At 45.6% G+C, this 18,722-nt stretch overlaps 1 protein-coding gene across 1 annotated transcript in view; it reads right to left on the minus strand.

Annotated features, from left to right (window-relative positions):
* Positions 1-441, minus strand: part of NTN4 (netrin 4) — a 101,305-nt gene extending 100,864 nt beyond the window's left edge. The window contains 1 exon segment of the mRNA XM_039914082.1: positions 373-441. The gene's annotated coding sequence lies outside the window, so the exon portion shown is untranslated.
* Between the last annotated feature and the right edge of the window lie 18,281 nt (positions 442-18,722).

Genomic DNA, 18,722 nt, shown 5'->3' on the forward strand with positions numbered 1-18,722 from the left:
TCCAAGCGCTTAGTCCAGTGTTCTGCACATAGTAAGCGCTCGATAAATACTATGGAATGAGTGAATGGTGCCATCCCGACCACTGGGGAGAGACCCAGTGTGTGTGTGTGTGTGTGTAGGGGGATGAAATCCTTTCCCCCCCCCCGGGTGGGCACGACGGAGCCCAGAGCGCCCGCTCCTTTGTTCCTCCCATCGTCTTTCTGGAGCGCTTACTAGGCGCAGGGCACTGCACTAAGCGCTTGGAAGGGACCACTCCCCAACAGAGAGGGCCCATCCCTGCCCCGCGACGGGCTGACGGTCTCAACGGGGGGGGGGACGGACGGACGGACGGACGGCAGAGCCCGAAGAGAAGGTAACAAAAAGAAGGCAAACCTCCTCCGGATCCACAGAACCAAGGGGATGGCCAACCTCCTTAGCGGGGTACGGCTGGGAGGGTGCAAGGTGGGAGGCCACGGGGAGAAGGGGCGATGCCCGGAGCCGGAGAGCCACGGGAGGGGGCAAGCTGGGCACGGTGGCCGGTCGCCCCCCGCCCTCGGGACCCCCCATCGTCCCCGCCACCGACCTGCAGCCCCCTCCGAGCAGCTCCCGAGCAGCAGCAGCAGCAGCAGCAGCAGCAGCAGCGGGCGAGAGCAGGTCCCCATGGCTGGAAGAGCGATGGACCGAGGGCCCGAGGGACGAGAGGGGGCCGGTCCTTGGAGGGGGTCCGGGCGCCCCGTGGGCATGTCAGCTCATCCCCCAGCCCCGCTCTCTCCGCCAGCAGCAACGCTCAACTTTCGGGGACCCTTTTCTTCCCCGGCGGCGGCGGCCACTTCTTCTTTGCCTCCTATTCCTCCTCTCTGACTTCTTCTTCTTGCTGCCGCAGCGTCTCCCTCTCGTCCTTCTCCATGGGCAGCTTCAGCCGATGCATTTTTATTGCACCGACACGGCGACGCTCCGGTGCGGCCCCTTCCCCCCGCCCCCATCCCCGCCCCCGGCCGGCGCCCGCGCCGCTCGCACCCTGGCGGCAGAGCGCAGTACTGCAGCGCCCACCCCGCCGCGCCGCCCGGGCGCCGACAGCCCGGGCGCTGCGCCCCCCTGCGGCGGAGCGCAGTACTGCCGCCAAACTCCTTCTCTTCCCCTCCTCGAAAGGGAAGCCGCGCGGCTCAGTGGCAAGAACCCGGGCTTGGGAGTCAGAGGTCACGGGTTCGAATCCTCCCTCTGCCGCATGTCGGCAGAGGGAAATGCGGGGAGAAGAGGGCTTAGCTGCGGAGAGGTGAAGGGGGGCGGTGGAGGGAGAAGGGGAGCTCAGTCTGGGAAGGCCTCTTGGAGGAGGTGAGCTGTAAGTAATAATAATGTTGGTATTTGTTAAGCGCTTACTATGTGCAAAGCACTGTTCTGAGCGCTGGGGTAGATAGCGCTTACTATGTGCAGAGCACTGTTCTGAGCGCTGGGGTAGATACAGGGTCATCGGGTTGTCCCACGTGAGGCTCACAGTCTTCATCCCCATTTTACAGATGAGGGAACTGGGGCCCAGAGAAGTGAAGTGACTTGCCCACAGTCACACAGCTCCTCCCCCTCTCCCTTCCCATCCCCTCAGCACTGTACCCGTCCGCTCAACTGTATATTTTCATTACCCTATTTATTTTGTTAATGAGATGGCCATCGCCTCGATTCTATTTACTTGCTGTTGTTTTAATGAGCTGTTCATCCCCTCGGTTCTATTTATTGCTATCGTTCTCGTCTGTCCGTCTCCCCCGATTAGACTGGAAGCCCGTCAAAGGGCAGGGACTGTCTCTATCTGTTACCGATTGGCCATTCCAAGCGCTCAGTACAGTGCTCTGCACATAGTAAGCGCTCAATAAATACTACTATTGAATCTCTGCAGTGCCCAGGGCGCCTCCCCGCCCAGCCCGCGGCCTCGGGTCCAGGGCGTCCTGCAGTTTGCTGCTGGGGCTTCCAAATCCCTCTTCCCGGCCTCAGCGCCTTCTGGCCTCCTTCTCCCCTCGGCATCTCCCGTCCCTTCTCTCCCGTGCACCTCCGGACCCAGAGCAGCCTAGGGGCAGGGGAAGGACCGGCCGGGGGGACAGGTCGGGGGACAGGCCGAGCTTCCACTTGGGAAGCCCTCACAACCTCCTTCTCCGAGAGCATTCCTGGCAATCGGCGAATCCCTGGCTGTCAGGTCAGGGCATGCAAAGGGGCTTTAAAAAATCAACCGCAAAACAGGAGCGCCCCTTCCCCCCACCCATCACCCACTTGCTCTCCCCCCTCCCCGAGCCTAATCCCTCTTCCCGCCCGTCTCCCGAGGTCCAACCCCCGGGCGCCCTCCCGGCACGGGAGACAAAAGTGGGCACCGCGGCTCAGCTCCAAATCCCCAGCTTAATCCCGGGGTTATTGTCCCCTGCCCCATCCCATTCCCCTCCTTCCCCCCGCCCTGGCCTGTTTGGAGGCCGCTTGGTTGAGTTACAGGGTGACTTCCACCCCTCTCCCCGGCTGAGGCTCAGTCATCTCATTCTGAAAATGGGATTATCTTTACCTTTCCTTACCTCCTCCCTCCCCGCCCCCCCCCCCCCAACTTCACAGGACGAATAATAACGTTGGTATGTGTTAAACTCTTACTATGTGCAGAGCACTGTTCTAAGCGCTGGGGTAGATACAGGGTAATCAAGTTGTCCCACATGAGGCTCACAGTCTTCATCCCCATTTTAAAGATGAGGGAACTGGGGCACAGAGAAGTGACTTGCCCACAGTCACACAGCTGACAAGCGACAGAGCCGGGATTCGAACCCATGACCTCTGACTCCCAAACCCGGGATCTTTCCACTGAGCCACGCTGCTGCTCTAACTATAGAGGGGTGGACCACATGACCACACTCTCCGCCCCCCAACAGTTGAAGTTCTGCCTGCTGGCAGGGAGATGGGCCAGATGATGGCTCCTTACCATTCTATCGAATGGCATTCTGCTTTGCCTACGCTATAATGCCATGCACACCTTACTCGTCATAAGGAACACATTGTGATCCCCTGGCTGGAGAGGTAGCAGCAGCCACTAGGGAACCAGACAGGCTCAGGAGGCGCTGGGACCGCCAGTCTGCCGGCGGGCACGGAGCTGCCAGGCAAGGGAAAACGCCAAAGGAGGTGAAAAGCGGAGGACACGTTTCACTGTTTCACATGTAGCTCTCCTCTTGGATGTGTACTAGCAGATAAAATCAGCCCCCAAACACCATTTGATTTATTGTGCCTGTCTCAGAGACGTCAACAATTGGATCCTTTTTGGCAAGGGTGGGTAATTTACTATGGCTCAGCTGGTGACACATAGCAGGATTTCATATCACACCGGGGACTTGAGGGTAAGATCGGGGCAGTCCTGGAGAAGCATTAGCTTTTTTCCACTGTCCAGAACTGGCAGGGGAAATTAGTAGGGGGTGGCAGGACAAGGTCATATACTCCACAACACAGAAGGAAGAAATAGAAAACTATTCTGGGACTTCTCCCCAAGCCCCTCCCTCCAAACGAAATACCCTTTTCTTTTCTACTTCGGTCCACCTGGACGGCCCATTTCCCTCCAAATTTCGATTCTAAAAGTAAGTCAAGACACATGGGACCAGGGGTGAGAGTAGAACTGGATACAACTGGAATGGGAGTGCAGGACCAAGGCACCTTTAAATGCCTGGGCATCCTGAGAAGCCCGGCCATTGGGCGGGGGCAGGACCAGGGGGTTGAGAAGCAAGGCATTTCAAATGGCAGCAGCCACGAGACTTGGGCTGGGCAGTCCGGTGCAGAAGAGGGGACCCCCACGGATCCCCCCGCTGGGTGCCACCTCACCGCAGGTCAAGTCTGCTCCTTGGCTCACATGCCAGTGAGGGGCAATCCGCCCCCCTGGCAAGGGCCCCGATCCAAACGGCGCGGGACTTGACATCCCACTTCCTCCCTGCAAAATGCATCCGCCCTGAAACAGTTCCAACTAAAATGAGCAAAAAGGCATTTATTCTCTTACCGGTGGTTCCAGACTTTCTGCCTCACTTCCACCCCTGCCTGGGATCCCAATCCTGGGATTAATTTTATCCGTAGATCACCGCCAAACAGTAATGGTGAGAAGGCCGTTAGGAAAGTGAACTCAAAAGATTTCCTTTTGAACAAAGAAGTCCTGCATATTCCAAACAAGGACTTCCAGGGACAAGGCGGCTACTCTACCCACTAAAATGATATCTGCTAGATAGGCGTAGACTATGTATTTTATTCCCGGCTTCTGATGTTTTTAATTATGGGTTTGGGAGAAATTCCCCTCTTGTGAACTAGTGGGAAAGTTCAACTAAGTAACAATTAACAACATTCCCCAGGAAGCGAGGACAACAACAATAATGCTATTTTGAAACAGAATCTGTGCAAGTGCCTTTCTTCCAACTAACTCACCTGTTCTCCCAACATTTTCCCCAACTTCCTCCAGGTCTCCTGTGTGCGTTCAGGCAGGGGGCAAAGGGAACTGGAGAGGGACAAGGAGAGGAGAGAGATGGGGAGAGGGGAGGAGTGTGAATAGTGTTTCTTCATTTAATAGGTAAAGAGATAGAGGGGTAGGGACAGAAAGGGGTAGGGAGATTTGCATGCTTAGTTTGCTATAGACATTCTTTAAGCTTCCTCAGTGCCCTTCAAATGCCTCTGACACTTCTCTCCAAATCTAGGGGCTTCTTTGAGCTTGGCTCAAGCTGCTTACTGCCTCCACTGTTTCACATTCAAAGCATTAGTCTCCAGCAGCAGCTGCTCATTCCTGGGAAGGGAATGAAAGCCTTTGGAAAAAATCTAGGCGGCTCTACAGGGCACTCTGTTAAAGCAACCCCACACTCTTCTACAAAACCAGTGCACGTGAAATTAAAATTACCTGGTGCCAAGAAAATTCAAACAAGAGCTGCTGCCTTCTTACTATTGAGATCACTGACCATGCTTCAGAGATGCCTATTTCCAACATTCCTTCTCCCTTCACTGAACTGAGTAAAAGAGCCCATCCACCGGACATGTTTCTAGACAAACTACCATCTCAGGAAATGGCTCAAGTACTTGCCAAAAGATGCCCTCCAGAAAAGGTGTGCCTCAGGAAAAGAAAGGGGGTTAGATCCCAACATTTCCCCAACTGTGGAGCTACAGAGTGCGGATGCTGATCGCCACACTGAAATCCCTGCCCAAGTGACCTAGGCCTTGGGGATCAGCACTTAGGTGCTCATCTGAGAGATTCACACTCTGCTGTCTGAAGTGGTTCAAAGTGCTTACCCACAGTTGTAATTTTAAAAGCTGACTTTAATGGGTTAGTTTAACATAGGTAAATACGGGTATTTTCAGCCAGGCCCTTTGCTGTGGGTGAAGTGGGCTGGGCCATCTAGGTTTGGCATTTGGGTGACACAATCAATCACATTTAATGGGGGCTTACTCTATGCAGAGCACTGTACTAAGTGCTTGGGAGAGTACAATATAACAAGATGACAGTTGGTAGACCCGTTTCCTGCCCAGGAGTTTACAGCCTAGGAGGGAGAGACAGATGTTAATCTAATTACAGACATGTTCATAAGTGCTGTGGGGCTGAGGGTGGGGTGAATAAAAGGTGCAAATCTAAGTGCAAGGGTGACGCAGAAGGGAGTGGGAGAAGACGAAATGAGGGTTTAGTTAAGGAAGGCCTCTGAGGAGAGGTGTGATTAATGAGACTTTGAAGATGTAAAGAGTGATCTGTCAGATATGAAAAGGAAGGGCATTACAGGCCAGAAGCAGGACATGAGCAAGGGGTCAGTGGCAAGATAGATGAGATCAAAGTACAAGAGTAGGTTGGCATTTGAGGAGCCAAGTGTGTGGGTTGGGATGTAGTAGGAAATCGGAGAGGTAAGGTAGGAGGGGGCAAGGTATCTGAGTTCTTTAAAGCCAGTGGTAAGGAGTTTCTGTTGGAAGCGGAGGTGGATGGACAACCACTGGTGGTTCTCGAGGAGTGAGGATACATGGTCTGAATGGTTTTGTAGAAAATGGATCCAGGTAGCAGAGTGACATATGAGGGCCCTCTTTAACCCTATGGGGTTTCAGGGAACTACAGGGCTGCCTCAGGAGACCCGTTCCAGGTTACAGGCATTACAAAGGCTGGGGGACAAACTGGGCTAGGTAGGGGCTGCTTCAGGAAGGAGTTAGCTCAGTCCCCAAACACCCTAGATGGAACCAGAGAATTCAGAAATGGACTAAGAAGAGTTCTCCTCCATCTACATCTTGGAAGGCCTATGACTAACACCCTCCTGACCTTGAGAACAAAAATTGTACCCAACATCATAAATTCTTTTTGTAGCCTGGCCCTGGGAGAAGTGTTGATTTCAAACTGCACCTTACCAGACACTGTCCAAGATCACTTAAAAAAAAAAAAGTACTTATTAAGTGCCAGGCACTGTACTAAGCACTTTTCAGCAGCATACAATCACTTTTCCTACTTTCATTTTTTCAGTGCATTGTTAGAATAGGTCATCAAAATCCTTCCTTTAAGCTCAACATATAGCAAGACAATCAAGGCAGAAAGCAATAGTTAATGAAGGAAAACAACACTAGTGACACAGTTCCACAATCTGGGGAATCACTTCTGTTTACCTCCTGGAAATCTCTAAATATTCAGCATTTTTGGTGATCCTGTAGGTTTGGTACCTACTACATATGTATATACTCTCCCATATATCCACAAAGCAGGCAGTTTTCTCTCTCTCCTCTCTCTCACTCTCAGTCTGTGTTTCTGTTTTTGTCTCTCATGACAACTTTTATTATCTTCTCCGATTTTTGGAACAACTCTCCTTTTCCCAATTTCCCTCATGGATCTTGGGATATCAGTATGTATTTGCACAAATTGATTTGGCTGAGGTTGTTGTTGTGTTGGAGTCTGGTGAAGATAATAATTATGGAATGCACTAAGCGCTTTCTAGATGCCAAGCTCTGTGTTAAGTTCTGGGGTGACATACAAGATAGTCAGATCAAACAGTCCCAGGCCCGTGGGAGACTCACAGTCTAAGAGGGAGAAGAGGAAATTTGTTCCTAATTAACAAATGAGAAACTGAGTCACAGAGAAGTTAAGTGACTTGTCCAGGGTCGCACAGAAAGCAGGTAGCTGAGCTGATACTAGAACCCAGACTTCTTGATTCCCAGGTTCCAGGCTCTTTTCATTGAGCCACACTGCCTCAGAGTGACAGGGGTAGAAGCTGTCTGTAAGGAGACAGTAGAGAGACCCTGCCATTGTCAGTATATATCTTCCAGAGGGCTTCCATCTAAAGGTCTTTCTCCTCCTCACTTTCTCCTGTGTCATAGTTGGGGCCGAAGTCCTAACCACTGATCTCGGCTGGGGTAGGGAGTGTCAAGCTTTGGAATTTGGAGAGTATAAATACAGCAATAAGTAGATAATATTTCCATTCGCTAGGGGTAAACCAAGATTTGTAGAGGTTAGATCATTAGCCCAGTTAGCACAGACTGTTAACGATGGAGCTCTGTGGCTCCCGACTTCCAGTTTAGCATTCTATCTGCTTAGAAATATCTTTTGTGAAATCTGGTTACCACCTCATATTGCACTTAGTGTTCTTTTGACCTAATCATCTGTAAGCTCCTTGTGGGTAGGGATTGTGTCTATCAACTCTACCGTATCGTACTCTCCCAACCACTTAGTACAGTGCTCTGTTGGATGCATCATGGCCCAGAGAAAACAAAACAAGCCTGGGAGTCAGAGGACCTAGGTTTTAATCCTGGCTCCACCACATAACTTCTGTGTGACTTGGGGCAAGTCACTTAACTTTTCTGTGCCTTAGTTTCCTCATCTGTAAAATGGGGATTTAATATCCGTTCTCCCTTCCACTTAGACCGTGGGTCTCATGTCAGGCAGGGACTGTGTCCAACCAACCTGATTAACTTGCATGTACGCCATTGCTCAGAACAGTGTGACACATAGTGAGTACTTAATATAATAATAATAATAATAATAATAATAATAATAATAATAATAATAACACAATCCTGCCTGAAAGACATGGTAACCTGATTGCCATACATTTCTCCTCACAGGTACACTAAGCCCCGTTTGCAGTGATAGGGCTCATGTAATTAAGGGCAATCTTGTGATCCAGGCCTAGTGGAGGACAATAAATAACTGTGAATACAACAGACCCTTTTCAAAGGAGGCCTCTGTGAGGAAACAGTGCAGGCTCAGAGGATGTCTTACCAGCCAGGAAATAGGCAAAAATTTATAATTACAGTTCATAACCCCCAGTCCTGCCACTTGATTGGCCCAACTGTTCTCTTGGTTGGTCTAATAATAATTCTGGTATTTGTTAAGTGCTTACTATGTGCCAGGCACTGTACTAAGCGCTGGGGTGAATATAAGCAAATCAGGTCAGACACAGTCCCTGTCCCACATGGGGCTCACATTCTCAATCCCCATTTTACAGATGAGGCAACTGAGGCCCAGAGAAGAGAAGTGATTAGCCCAAGGTTACACAGCAAACAAGTGGCAGAGCCGGGATTAGAACTCCCAACCTTCTGACTCCCAGATCCAGGCTTTATCCACTACGCCATGCTGCTTCTCTAGACCTGGAAGCACACTGTTTCCAGTGTGCTGGAACGGAATGGAACGGAACGGAAAGAGGAACATTAACCTTCTGGCTCCGGTCAGGCCAGAGTCCCTAGGAAGTCGGGATTGGAGGCTTCTTCCCTCCTATCAGGTTTAGATCTTTCTCCTTGATTATCCCTCCAAAAGAGCCAATCCCCAGGTATAATCCATCTTCTTATGGTTTCCTTGACTGGAACAGGTCCCCCTCAGCCCATTCTTCCCACTCGGCCTGCCCCAGTTCAAGCCTACATCTGTGAAGTGATTACATGACAAGAAGCTCCAACACCCCAGCTGCAAATACAACTGAAAACTCCATCTACATATACTGTCACCTCCACCTTAGGATCGGAGGCCTAGGAGCCCCAGAGTTCCTTGTCAATGTCAAGATACAAGAGGTTGATTCCTTGGGAATGGACAGGGGCCTCTCTGTGCTTAAAGGAACTAAAAAGCAGGCCCCACGATGGCAAGGAATCCTAGGGAATCCAGCCTTTTACTGTGGGATCTGGGACTTCTTGATTTGACTTGGGGATGCTCTCACTGGCCCAGAAGATACATGTCCCTCATGTATCTCTGGATAGTCCAGGAAAAGAGAGTGGGGGCAGTAATAATAATAATAATTCTGGTATTTAAGAGCTTACTTTGTACCAGGCACTGTTCTAAGCGGTGGGGCAAATGCAAGCAAAAGGGGTTGGTTGGACACAGTTCCTTGTCCCACATGGGGCTTATAGTCTCAATCCCCATTTTACAGGTGAGGTAACTGAGGCAGAGAGAAGTGAAGTGATTGACCCAAGGTCATGTTGCAGACAAATTGGGGAGCTGGGATTAGAACCCCATGATCTTCTGAGTCCCAGGCCTGTGCTCTAACCACTACACCATCTGCTTCTGAGTAGTTCACAGAAATCCCTCTCCCAAAATAGAAAGGCTCAGCTACATGAACGGGAGTTGACAAATGGTTGAGATCAGGGGTGCTAAGCTAAGCCCCACTTGCCTCACTTACTTTAAGGTGGACTCAAAATTTCTAAAGAAATTATAATCGTAATGGCATTTGTTAAGCACTTACTGTGTACTAAGCACTGTATTAAGTGCTGGGGTAAATACAGGACAATCAGGTTGGATATAGTCCCTGTCCACATTGGGTTCAAAGTCTAAGTAGGAAGGAGTAGGATTTAATCACTTTACAGATGAGGCATAGAGAAATTAGTGACTTGCCTAAGGTCACACAGCAGACAATATTAGAACCCAGATCCTCTGACTCCCAGGGTCTTGTGCTTTCCACTAGCGTGCTGCTTCTAGGTTGACCTGGGCTCTAAAAGAGGTCAGGAATAACCAAAAATCCAGGGTGTATCAGGTTCATTTAAACCAGGATGTGAGGCATCCCACATACTGGAGGTTAAAGAGTATTCAGTCCGCCAGTCACAGTACAAGCCGGGATACTCCAAAATACTTCTACTCTACTTCTATTCTACTTCTACCCTACTTCTACACTGTATAAGCCACTGAATGCCCAGTGCTAATATTCTGATATCCAAACAGAGAATGCTTCACGATGCACTAAGTCAAAGGAGGCTGGTACACTCTTCCTGAAAAAACACCATGGGAAAATCTGAATGGATCCCTGCTCATGTACTTACTCTTAGTTACTACTGAATGAGAGGAACCCAGAAGGGAAGTATGTCCAGGGCATATATGAACTCCATTTAAAGTTGGATGAAACTGGTTGAAGATTCATATCTTCCATGAAGCCTTTCCCTGTTATTCCTCCCTTTCTAATCATGAAGAGGATGGATGGGAAAGAAAGGTGGGCAAGAGAGAAATATTGCCAAAAACATTGAAAGAAAAGTCAATCACACAATTTTGGGTAAGGTCTTGGGTAAATCAATGTAAATTCACGGATCAAGGGACTCTAGCTTTCTCTTGATTCATGGATTTATGTAATTAGTGCTCAAAGAACAAATTATAAGTCTTCAAAAAACAGTGACAATTATTCTGAGCTATGAAGTGATCACATTTTCACAGCAAAATACTAGACATATATCCTGAGATGGCCACAGTGGAATCCAGGGTACAGGATCAAATGGCTAAAGTATTCTTATGTGGATTCTCTTCTTCAAGCACACCAATCACTTCTAGGAACTAAATGACTCACTAAGGAAGGCACATCAACTCTTCTGTGTCACTGGGACACCACTTAACATGTTGAAGCAGGAATACACTAAACAGAGCTTCCAAATCAGGTTGCTGCTAGCGCTCAAATCTTTCAGGTTACAGTTATCTTAGAGTTTTCCTTGCCTGTGCAGGTCCATTTCGCATGAGGGTCACCCTCATCACATGCATGCACAGTGAAATCCAAGACTATGGTTGCCAAACAGCAACTCAATCATGGGTTCGGGGAGTGGCCATCTTGGATATTTACAAGCACCTACCCTTTATGCCTGTTGGTATTCAAAATGGTGAGGCCCAGTCTGGGCATCCCCCAGAAGATAAAGCTTGAAAAAGACTCTGATAATTGGTTCCTTAGAGTCCTGAAATAGCCACTGTGCCTCTCTGAGTGCCTAACATACTACTAGAAATCTCTTAGGGACTGGAGAATTGGACACATGATGTGTTTTCAAGAACTACTTCGAAAGCAATCAGACTGTTTGGATAAGCTCGTTCACAACAAACGTGTTCTTCCTTTAAAGGGTGGACCCTGAGCCAAACTTGAAAGTAAACACTCACCACATACTTTCATCCTGTCGGTTGTTATGAGTATTTTGGTTCTAACAATGCAAAAACTGTGAAGGATGGGGGTTTACATTTTAACTCCAAGCCTGTTCAAAGATCACTTATTGGCCTCTGGAGAAGCACACGGAATGCCTGTTACCGTTTAACATGTTGCCAGTGGGTGAGATGTAGATTTTCAGATAGTTTTGGGATGCTTTGGGTGCTCTCATGTGTGGCAGGGTGTACTTCTCTCTAAATGTGGAAGTGGAGAGTCTACATCCATATTAGGAGCTGAACAGGTATTCCAGGTTTCCCTCACACCAGCTCATAGAAGAAAAATGCCATCTTGTATCTTAGAGACTGAAATTCCTTAGTCAGTGAATCACACTCTTGATTCACTAACTTTGATATGAATGTTCCAGCTCTCTTATTAGTGGAATGGGATGATATGCTCGCACCATTCGTCCTTCTAATTTCAAATAAGGGTTACCGCTGTATATCCACTAAGTTTTTCCAGGTGAATTTAAATGGCAAGAGAATTCAAATGGCAATTCTTGATCATCGTGGTCTCACCACTTTATTCTCTATTCATCACCCATTCTTCCTGTTTCTGCACTTAATCTCCTCATCCTCAAAGCACATTGCCAGCATCGTTAACTTCCCTTATCCCCTCAACAACATGGTTCTTCCAGATTGCTCCGAACACCTGACCTTCCTCACTATTCTTCTGTAAGACTATCTTACTCCTCTTCCTCAATTGTCTTTTCCTTAGTCCAGAAAAACAAATCACTACAAAGCTCATTAAAGACCAGTGGGAAATATTCAGAGTTATGAACTCAAAAACTTCTTTACTATTTGGTCATTATCTCTCTGTGGGGTATTTCTCATCATCTGTTCCAATCAATCAATTAATGGTATTTATTGAGCATTTACTGGGGGCAGAGCACTGTATTAAACAATTGGGAGAATACAACACAAGAGATTAAGCTCACTGTGGACAGGAAATGTATCTACCAACTCTGTTATACTGTACATTTTTTTTTCATTTTTGCAAGTGCTACTGCTCTGCTAATATTCTGCTATGAAAATAGAAGAAACTCCACTGCGATTCAAAGGTCTCACTAGCTTGTTTTGTTATTTCAGCAAACTGTAAGATGGAAAGATGGCTTATGAAGGCAAGTTGCTGTGTCTGAGTAGGCTGAACGTTTTTGGTTCTTCTGAATCAGTAGTGGAGAAGCAGCATTGTCTAATCATTAGATCATGGGACTGGGAGTCAGAAGGACAGAGGATCTACTCCCTACTCTGCCACTTGTCTGGTTTGTGACCTTGGGCAAGTCACTTAACTTCTCTGTCCTTCAGTTACCCCATCTATAAAATGGGGATTAAGACTGTAAGCCCCACGTGGGACACAGGCTGTGTCCAATCTGACTAGTTTATATCTATCCCAATGCAGAGAACAGTGTCTGACACATAGTAAGTGCTTAGCAAATACCATTTTTAAAAAAAGACAATATTCACCTGGGATGAAACCATACTAATAGCCATCTCCTCTATGAAAGCACATTCTGGGTGGGAGAATTCCTTGGGGAAGATGCAGCATACTGGTAAATCAATTACCACTATATCATTAACAGTAGTAATAATTACATTAGTAATGATGAGCTAATCAAAATAATAAAGTAGTAGTAATAGAGTTGAGAATGCTAAAGTTTTGGCTCAGTTCCAAAAAGCTAACAGCTTTAGAGTTTAGCTTCAGCTGTAGAAATGTGTATGTGTGTATGCGCTATAATGAAAAGGGTTGGGGATAAGGGGAGTGTGGAGCATTATTGTTGACTGCCAGACCAAGGCATCTGAGGTGGGCCAAGTGAGCCTGAGTCTAGTTCTGCAATTTGTCAACCATTCCTTCACAAACCTCTCCATGCCCATTCCCAAGGCAGTGTGAATCTTCCTAACTAGAGAGAGCAGCAATTCAAAAGGATCTCTGGGTAAGAGATGGGAGAACCTTCTTGGCTTGAAGGGTGAAGACAAGTAAATTTTGAGTGTTGAGTAGAGTCATCAAAGATTGAACAAGCACTAGGCAATGTGACCTAGTGGAAAGAATGCAGGACCAGGATTTGGTAGCTCTTGACACTAGGCCTAAGGTTCCAGGAAGGATTAGCACCATTTTCAACTACAACCTCTTTATCAGATAAGGTCGGGACAAGTAAATTTGGAAATTTGGGGAAAAAAATATGCCAAAGTGCTATTCAGGTGCAAATAGTATTAACATCTCTATCTCAAAACGATCTTCTGAGTATAAATATCGTTTCCGTGAAAGAGTAATACTGCTAAGAAAATAAATAGGCTCTATAAATTCAGGTATTAATTATTATTATCTCTAGAGGACCTGGCATGAGCCCTGTAACCAATACCTTCAGCTAACCATCTCACTTTGTAGTTCTAGCAGCAATGGCATTCACTGAGCACTCACTGGGGGCAATATACTAAATCCTTGGGAAGTACCAAACAAGTGGAGAAGACACTGCCTGTCTATAGAAAATCTCCTATTCCTAAATATTCCTGGTGCCTGAAATTCCCAACAGCTCTAGGTAAATTATTGGTACAATTATTTCCTTAGATGGGCTGACTGAAAATCTTCAGCTGCATTCCGAACCCAGTTACCTTTTGTCTTTTCCTTTATGGCCACTCTGAATCAATAGTTATTATTCTTTGCCCCCTCTATTTCTTTTTTTCAAACGCATAGACTACTTGGATAACCTCTCGCAGCATCTTTTCCATAGATAAACTGGTCTTCCCTCTTAAGTGAAGGCTCTAAATCAGAGTAAGACAGGAGGAGAGGTGGGAATACCCCAGTGCGACAAATTATGCAATTAATAAATTAATCCCCCAAATCATGTCTGCACCATCAGAGGTTACCATTGGATGGTACAAAAGAGGGACACCAATTAGCAGTGATTTTTAGCTTCGGTGGAAAATGACGAAGTTATAGATGCTGTCAAGTATAGCGCTCTGCACAGAGTAAGCATCAATAAATACGATTGAATGAATGAATGAGTTGGGCTTTAGGTTGTTAAAATGTTGTTGCATTTGGATGTTACGTTGGGTGGTTGAGACTTAAAAATCATACATTGCTGTTAAAATTAATATTACCAAATGAAGTAATGATCTGAGCATCAGAGAAAACTGGTTAGCTGCAGGATAGAATCAGATCAAAGATCAGGAATAAAAAGTCTGAATCAACCTTCCCAATGAAATTGAACATATATGAAGCTGTCTCTGTTGCTCAGTTACAGCTGAAAACCAGGTTGCTCCGGTAAAGAAATGAGGGAGAAATGATCTGCTAGCTAGTCTCATAGGCTACTTAAAACTAGTCTTACTGCAGATGCATGTGGTTATAGAAAAGATGTTTTTAACTTGTTTACGTGGGTGTGGCGCACAGCATTGGAGTCCGTGACACATGGGGAAAGATGGTGAAATAGTATGAGATCAAGTGCTGTAGAGAGTGATCTCAGATTTACAACCTGGGTGGGCCTGGTAACACATACGAGCTCTCAGACGAATAATTCCATCATTCCAGGAAGAACTCACGGGGACAAGAAGACCAAGTGAAATCAAGCAGGGCCTACCATTTGGGCAAGGAGAAAATTGCAAATGGCTGATGGGAAATGCAGTGTGAGGGAGTGCAGAGTGTGAGCATGGAGATTAACAGTCCTACAATCAAGAGGAAAGAGCCAGTCGTTGCAGAGACAGTGTTTATGCACTTTTCAGAAAGCCCTAATTCAGGTTGATTACAGCATCACAAAATGAACACTTTTGATATTTAGATGAATATTCACTAATTTGATGACTGATGTGCTGTCAGGAATAAAATACAGGGCTGACACAAGGTTGAGGAAATCATTTGAGTCTCATCAGCAGGTGCTTCTTTGTATTAAAACTGGATAATTGGAGGTGAAGCCCTGTTCCATTTCTCTTCAAAAAGACTCTTTCAGCCTAAAGGTTCCTTTCTCTCTCCTTGGAATCAACTTAAGGTCTCCCTTTTCCTTCAGTCCTATTTTTAGGCAAAGAAAATTTATTGACCAAATGGGTCTTTTTTCCTTCTCATTCAGAGACACTTGATAGGGGGAGCTGTCCGTGTCCAAAGATTCTGCTGCTACTGTCAGTCAAATAATAACGGGATTTATTGAGCACTTACTATGTGCAGAGTACTGTAACTAAGCAGTAGCGTGACATCATTGCTCTGCATAGTTGCTGCCTACCAAAAGTTGTTACTGCCAGGGAGGGTGGGGAAGGGAAGGTTAAAGAGGGGGATAGGGTAAAGAGGAGAGAAAGGTAGGAAAGAGAAGAAGGACAAGGGAGTGGAGAGAAGAGAAAAGGAGGAAGGGCAAGAGAGTGGAGGAAAAGGAAGGGAGCATTAGAGTTAGTTTCCTTTCATTTCCTATTTTTTTTCCCCAAAGTTTGTTGGTAGGAAGAAGAGAAAGGCTTGACCATTCACATTGACCTTCAGTTTTTTCCAGAGAAACACATAAATGCCATTGCCTCTCACTTAGAAAATATTTCTTCTTTTCACTTTAGTAATTAGGCTAACTGTATTTTGAGGCTGTAGGCTGATATTAGGAAAGAAATGGAACTCTTGACTTTCAATGGATCCCTTGCATTATTCTGATACTGTCCTTATGGCCCCAACTAGAAATATTTCTGCATTGATCTTAATGGTCCCTTTAGAGATCTCAAGAGACAATTGGATCTCTATTATCCAATAATAACTCAGAATGTTGAGCGAATAGCAGCTTGACCTTCCATCTCCTTAGGAATCTCAGGATGCTGATACTTTTGGCATATGACTGAGTCTCAAGCCTTCCCAGCTATCTGGGCTCAGATCTGCAGTTCTATTCTGATTCTTATTTTCCAGCTCTAGAATTGGGAAAAGTTATCTTTAATGGTCCCAGACTCGGTTTCCTTTCCCATCAATCTGGGCATACATTTAATCTGTTTTACTGATCTTGAAGTTGATACCCTCATCACAAACTAGGAAAATAAACCATTCCAAAATATGATGCATCCTCAAAACATTTTTAAGCTTGTTTTTCTGGCATTGCTCAACATCAGAAGTTTGCAAACAGAAATAGAGCAAAGAGGTTAAATGAAAATACATGTATATATTTTTAATCTTCGTGCTTAACTAGTGTTTACAAACTATTGCAATCTAACAACGGTCCTAAACTAAGAAATATGCTAGTGACTCACCACATTTTAATGCTACTTGAATTCTAGACTTCCTGAATGATTAGCTGATACCACAATGCAAAGAAAAATGACTAAACTTTTTTATATTTCCTTTCAAAGCAAAATATGGGCTTGGATATTACTCAAACTTCCTATAAATAACAAAAACCAGAGAACTGGAGTCCACTTACTCTTCCTTATAACCATGATTTCTGGCGCCAATAATCTTGTATGCATAAAAAATGGCCATACTGGAATGAAAGCATTTTTATAGGATTTACCATAATTGGAAGTCGAGTCACGGCAGCATTATGGCACTGATATTGCTATTACTACGGGTCCAACACTGGATATGGAATGTGCCCTGTTCACCTGCTAATAAGAAATATTTACTCTCCCATGAATTTAGTACAGTGCTCTGCATACGGTAAACACTCAAGAAACACCATTGAATGAACTGAATGAATGAGGAATATTTAGAAGTTTAGTGGGGGCAGCCTAAAAGGATTAAAGCAAGAAATCCCAGAGATTGTTAGGGAAAGGTTGATTTACATAGAAGCAAGGGTGATCACCATTTTCATTTAGAAATATGGACAATTCTGTGGTTTCCAGGAATTTTTTCACTTGGGTGGCACCTCCTCCTCCAGTTAGCAGGAGAAAGGTGCTTGCCATGACTCCTTAAAGACCTCTTCTTCTTCACTTGTATATAACCGTGTTGTGTGTGCAAAGCACTATACTAGGAGCTTGGGATAGTACAATAAAGCTTTAGACGCATGCTCTGCCCACAATGAGCTTACAGTCAAGACCCTCTCGGAGGATGTCATGGCACAGAGTCCATGCCCCCTGCCCATCAAGTAGTGTCTATTTAAGAGGGCATTTCAAAGAGTGGTCACTATGAACAGTTCTGGGAAGAAGACTCTTTAACAGATGCTGCAGAAGGCCACTCAGAGTTTACACTGACAGTGGAGATTTTCAAGGGCTGCTGCCTAATTCATCACTGTTCCTCAAAATGTTGAGTGTCTGATAGGTGACTCTAGGACTATAGGACCCCTTGAAGACTCCAGTTTCAACTATGATGGTACTCATGCCTGCAAGCCACGGAAGATGCAGCCAGTTTTTCATTAATTAAGCCTCTCCTGCTTTATTTCTCAGTGAATTTACTGCTCCCATTGGGCATACTTGATTAAAAATAGAATTAAAAGGTTTTTTAACCACTCCCTAACTTATCAACATTTGTCTTCTAGGTTCGTCTTCTAGGTTCTTCTTTTCAGAGTACAGGTTCAATGAGGCATTTTATTTTCCACTCCATAGTAGTTTTAAAACCACATCAATTTTTTTTTTCATGTGCAGCTGTTGTTTTAATCCACAAACCATAGCTGTAGGCATTTTTCTCTCTACTGCACAATTCAGAGGAGAAAGAATGAAGGGGAACTAGCTAATCTGCACATTGGATATTAAAAAAAAAGAAGACGGGGACAGACAAAAAGTCTGTCGGAGACTGGTAATGCTCATTGGTAAATAGAATATTTGAGTATAAAAATTTAGATCTTTAACTCTCTCTTTAGTAAAGGCTTTAGACTCATTTCATCTCCTTTGATATTGAATTTACCATCCTGAAATTCAAGTTTCGAAACAGAAAGTTTGGAAACAGTGGCAATATATATGTATATTTATATATATATGTATAGGTATACTCTATACATGTATATATAAAACAGTCACTAGCAACTGTGCAATTGTGCCCCAATTATATGCCTCTTATTCTCAATTTAACTCCATGTTTGAATTGAAAAGCTGGCAACCTCTGGTCTCCTGCACTTGTCTCTGAGAGCTGGCCTTCCCCGAGTGGTTTAGTTCTGTTTAGTGCCGTGGAACTGATTCCATCCTCTGGACTGTAAGTCCTTGTGGGCAGGGAACATGTCTACCAACTCTTCTCTGTTGTATTGTCCTCTCTCAAGTCCTTAGTATAGTGCTCTGCACACAATAAGTGCTCAATAAGTACTATTAATCAATATCTTTACAATTCACTTGCTAGAAATGCTGTTCTTCCTGGATAATGCACATTCCCGTCTTCACATAGCACCCTAATGTTCCATGACACAGTGGTTACTTTAAGTCTTTGCAATGCAAGGGCAAAGTTCACCATTTGAAGTTAGGTGAAGCAGGAAGATTTTATGGATTCCTTTTCTTGGTTCCCATTCTCATTTGGAATGAACCAAAC

Source organism: Ornithorhynchus anatinus, chromosome 14 (assembly GCF_004115215.2).
Source record: "Ornithorhynchus anatinus isolate Pmale09 chromosome 14, mOrnAna1.pri.v4, whole genome shotgun sequence".
Classification (NCBI taxonomy): domain Eukaryota; kingdom Metazoa; phylum Chordata; class Mammalia; order Monotremata; family Ornithorhynchidae; genus Ornithorhynchus; species Ornithorhynchus anatinus.